The sequence below is a fragment of the Zea mays genome, chromosome 8 (genome assembly GCF_902167145.1).
Source record: "Zea mays cultivar B73 chromosome 8, Zm-B73-REFERENCE-NAM-5.0, whole genome shotgun sequence".
In the NCBI taxonomy this organism is placed as follows: Eukaryota; Viridiplantae; Streptophyta; class Magnoliopsida; order Poales; family Poaceae; genus Zea; species Zea mays.
In genome coordinates, this window is record NC_050103.1 from 92590594 (window position 1) to 92596260 (window position 5667).

The window sequence follows — 5667 nt, forward strand, 5'->3', positions numbered from 1 at the left end:
GTATGTCACTCTGCCCACCTCGCGACAAAAACCATGCCAAGGCATGTCAAACGTCAAGGTCTCGGGCTCAGCTTTTTCCAGTGGGTGCCCTAGGTGGTATGCCACATTTTTGGTATAGAATATAGGTGGTTTTGGTGCCATCTCCAAGGTGAACACGATCGATCTTTAGTGTAGGTGTAGTTTTTGACTTAGAGAGAAATAGAGAGCTCTAGCTCTCTATCCACTTAAGGAATGGATTTGGGGTTTCTCCAGGGGTCTTTTTGCAACATTTCCTTCCACAATTGCTGGTTAAGAAGTTACTTAAAGTTTGGTTAAAGATTAACTCATGGTTTGCACAATTGCTTATTCTCTCCCCCTCTTAACCATGGTTCTGGAAGATAGGGTTCAAGAGAGGTCTAGGGTTTTCCCCCCTCTTGCCCAAGGTAGTAAGTGCACAAAAGTTTGAGTGATGCTTCTTAGGTCATTAGCAATCTTGGTTAACACATGGTCTCCAAGGTTCTTATGTTCTCCTTGAGATTTTACCACATGTGATCACAGTCCCTAGTACCAAGGTGTGCTCTAGCCATGGTAACACCTGAGGTGTTACAGCCCTCCCCCCTTAAAGGAATCTCGTCCCGAGATTTTAGGCAGAGTCCTCTAGAGGGTGCTACGGGGCACGCTGGTGTGCTACTCTTTCTTATACTCAAGTTTCTCTTGTTAACTGCTCTTCGAATGTCATTCTCTTTGCAACTTCAGAAGGAAGCCCTTTTTAAGCTAAATCCACAACTTAGACTATCCTTGTTATCTAAGTTTTTCTTATAATTGTATTCAAAGGGCAGGTGGGGGTGGGGTTTTGGGGTTACGTACCGACTCCTTTGGGCAGAAAGTCGGGGAAGCGGGAGCGTAGAAAATCCTCAGTCTCCCATGTAGCTTCTTCTGCTGAATGGTGACTCCACTGAACTTTATACATTCTAATTGACCTCGCCCGTGTTGATCTCTCCTTCTGATCCAATATCTTGACTGGGTATTCTTGATAAGATAAGTCTGGTTCTATCTCAAGATCTGGTTCAGTTAGCACTTCATTGGGTAGGCGGACACATTTCCACAGCTAAGATACATGCAACACATTGTGAACTGCTGACATGTGAGGTGGCAATTCCAATTGATAGGCTACGGGTCCACAACTTGCTTTTATCTCATAGGGTCCAATGTAACGAGGAGTTAACTTGCCCTTAACTCCGAATCTCTAGACACCCTTGGTGGGTGCTACCTTAAGATAAACATGATCTCCCACCTCGAACTGTAGAGGCTTCCGCCTCTTGTCATGATAGCTCTTTTGCCTGGCCTGAGAAGCTTCTAAGTTCTTTGTAATGACCCTGACCTTTTCCTCTGCCTCAAGTACCAAATCTGGTCCAAATATCTCCCTTTCTCCTGCTTGAGACCAATTCAGCGGGGTTCTACATCTTCTCCCATATAAGGCTTCAAAAGGTGCCATCTTTAGACTGGACTGATAGCTGTTATTATAAGAAAACTCTGCCAAGGAAAGACACTTGTCCCAATCTTTTCTGTATTGTAGTACACATGCCCGCAACATGTCTTCCAAAATCTGATTTACCCTTTCCGTCTGGCCATCTGTTTGGGGATGGTATGCTGAGCTTTGTATTACCTGGGTCCCAAGTGATTCTTGCAGCTGCTCCCAAAATCATGCCACAAACAGTGCTCCTCTGTCAGATACAATGGTCTTTGGAATACCATGCAATCGCACTATTTGATCAACATAAATTTCCGCATACTTCTCCGTCTTGTGGGTGGTATGCACTGGTAAGAAATGAGCAGTCTTGGTCAATCTGTCCACAATAACCCAAATGGAATCATGGTGCCTGGAGGTATTGGGCAATCCTACGATAAAGTCCATGCAAATGTCCTCCCATTTCCATGATGGTATGGGAAGGGGTTGCAAAGTGCCTGCTGCCTTCAAATGACTGGCTTTGATTCTCTGGCAGGTGTCACATTCGGATATATACTTGGCAATTTCCCTCTTCATTCTAGTCCACCAATATACGGATCTGAGATCATGGTACATTTTGTTGCTACCAGGGTGCATGGAGAATTTGGAGAGGTGAGCTTCATCTAATATCTTCTTTCTGAGCTCCGGGTCCTTGGGAACAACCAATCGATCTCCAAACCATAAGATTCCCTTGCTGTCCTGACGGAAGCACTTGTATTTCTCTGCCTTCTGCTTGATCATTTCCTTGATAACCTGAACACCCTTATCCTCAATATGTGCCCTGACTATTTGCTCTTGCAATGTGGGCTCTACCGAGATATAACTTAAATCACCTGAAGCAACAACTTCCAGGTTCAGCTTGCACAATTCATCGCACAGGGTGGTAACTCTTGCATCCATGCTCATACAATTGCACTGAGCCTTTCTGCTCAAGGCATCTGCTACAACATTGGCTTTGCCAGGATGGTAATGCACTTCCAAATCATAGTCCTTGATTAACTCCAACCATCTCCTCTGTCTCATGTTCAGATCTGCCTGAGTGAAGATGTATTTGAGACTCTTGTGATCAGTGTAGATGTTACAGTGAGCTCCCATCAAGTAATGTCTCCATATCTTAAGAGCATGAACCACAGCTGCCAACTCCAGATCATGTGTAGGGTAGTTCTGCTCATGGGGTCTGAGTGCTCGGGAAGCATAAGCAATGACTCTGTTCTCTTGCATCAAGACACATCCCAATCCAGTACCGGAAGCATCACAATAAACTTCAAATGGCTTGGTCTTATCAGGTTGAGCCAGCACTGGGGCTGTTGTCAAATGCTGCCTTAGTGTATGAAAAGCATCTTCGCATTTTTGGCTCCAATCATACTTGACTCCCTTCTTTAACAGTTCAGTCATTGGTTTGGCAATTCTGGAGAAATCCGGAATAGATCGTCGATAATACCCTGCCAATCCCAGAAAACTCCGAATTTGCCTCACTGTAGTCGGGGGTTTCCAATCCATTACCTTTGTACCTTCTCAGGATCAACTGATATCCCATCCTGAGAAATTGTGTGACCCAAGAATTTGATCTCCTTCAGCCAGAATTCACATTTAGACAACTTAGCATAAAGACAATGATCGCGCAGTTGCTGAAGCACTATGTGCAGGTGCTCAGTATGTTCGTCTTCATTCTTGGAATAGACCAGAATATCATCAATGAAAACGACCACGAACTTGTCCAACTCTGGCATGAATACTGAGTTCATCAAGTACATGAAATAAGCCGGGGCATTTGTCAACCCAAAAGACATCACCAGAAACTCATAAAGCCCATATCTGGTTGAGAAGGTCGTCTTGGGAATATCGCTGGCACGGATCTTGATTTGATGGTAACCTGAGCGAAGATCTATCTTGGAGAATACCTTGGCTCCTACCAACTGATCGAACAGAACATCAATGCGGGGCAGTGGGTATTTGTTCTTGATAGTCACCGCATTGAGAGGGCGGTAGTCAACACACATTCTCAAGCTCTCATCCTTTTTCTTCACAAATAGGGCTGGACATCCCCATGGTGAAGTACTTGGGCGAATAAACCCCTTGTCCAACAACTCTTGCAATTGCTTTTTCAGTTCTGCCAATTCCGCGGGAGGCATCCTATAGGGTCTCTTGAAGATAGGAGCAGTCCCGGGTTGCAATTCAATTGCGAACTCAATGTCTCGGTCAGGTGGCATCCCTGGCAATTCATCTGGGAAAACATCTGGGTAGTCACAGACCACTGGGATCTTTTCTACCGGGGATTCTAGCATGACGAAGGCACAGGAACGAGTACAACCTTGGTCAGGCAAATATAGTGTGGTTTCACCACAAGTTGGTGAGTGCACCTCAATGGCCCTAGCTGCAATATCCATCACAGCCTGATTCCTGGTCAATCAGTCAGTTCCCAATATGATATCCACACTATCCAAGCCCAAAATGAGGAGGTTAGTTTTGATTATCAGACTACCAAACTTTAAAGGCACATTCTTGTTGATTTGGTAGGTGGCAACCCTGCCTCCTGGTGTTGAAATTGTGATACCCCCATTGGTGTGGTGAAAAGGCAACTAACACTTGGCACTGATAAAACTATGCGATGCACCAGAATCAAAAAGAATAATAGCAGGATAATTCAAAACTGTAAAGATACCAGTCATGACGGGTGCTCCCTCTGGAATATCAGCCATGGTGGTGAAGTTTAGCCTGCCCTGCCTCACTTGCACCTTCTGTCTCTTGCCTTGATTCTGATTAACATTCTGCCCTTGCCTCTGCTGGTTCCTGGGGCAATTCTTGGCATAGTGTCCGGTGTTGCCGCATGTGAAACACCTATTGTCATTTGCCTGGCGATACTGCTGCTGCTGCTGATTGTTCCTCTGAGCCAGAAACTGGGTGCGGTTGGGTGCCTGCTGCTGCTGCTGCTGCGGTCGGATCACCCATCTCCCTTGCTGCTGCTGGGGTCCCCTGTTCTGAGTGTCAGACACAATCCTGAAGCATTGTGGCTGAGCTGAGGGTCCTGCCACAGGGGTCTTCCTCTTCTTTTCGGCCTGACGAGCTGTGATACTGTCCTCCTGGGAGATAGCCATGTTGACCAACTCATTGTAGCTGTTGGCCCTGACGGTGTTGAGACGGTCACGGAGCTTAGTGCTGAGCCCCCTCCTGAACATGTCTCTCTTCTTCTCGTCCGTATCTGCATGATACCCAGCATACTGGCACAGGTCATTAAAAGCCTGAGCATACTGCAATACTGTCCTGTTGCCCTGAGTGAGTGCCAGAAACTCGTTGAGCTTTCGGTCCATAATCCCGGCTGGTATGTGGTGTCCCCGGAAAGCTGCCTTGAACTCTCTCTATTCCACCTCTCGATCCTCTGGCTGCATGGCAAGGAAATGGTCTCACCAAGTCCTTGCGGGTCCGCGAAGCTGCTGGGTGGCGAACCTGACTTTAGTGACCTCTGAACAAGCTCCATGGAGTAGCGGGAATTTGGATTCCACTACTCTTAACCACACATCTGCATCAAGTGGGTCCTCTGCCCTTGTGAACAATGGAGGCTGGGTACTGAGGAACTCCTGGTAGGTAGCTGCCGCGGGGTGACGCTGATGGTCCCCACCACCATAATGCTGAGGTGGTGGCTGACGCTGAGCTAGCTGCCTCAAGATCTCGTTCTGCTCAGCCATTAGCTCCTGCAGAGTGGGAGGCGGTGGCGGCGGTGGAGGAACGCGCTCATTCTGGCCACGACGCTGTCTCCCGGCCATCTGAAAAATCACATATATACTTAATACCATATCTCCAAGTTCAAGGTTTAATCGCGGCGAAAGAGTCAAAAGCAAATTGATAGATTCCGACACAAACTAAAAAGGATTTCAAAAGGCATTAACTTTCCTTCCAAATTTAAAACTGACATCATCCATCAATCATGCTTCCAAAAGAGTTTATCACGGTTACATCAATGGTCCCAAAAAGACTCAACTCTATCTAGTCTAGTACCCTAGGGGTGCAAAAGCTAAGCTATCTGCGAGGAGTCCTACCATCACCGACTTCTAACTCTATTCCTGACACCTAATGAGCGAACGAGGCAACACTCGACTCGGGGGAAGGTGGTCTCCCGGAGCCAGCAGTGTCTACGCTGGAGGCAGGCTCCTCTCCTCCCTCGATGTCGACGTCCTCGTTGGCCT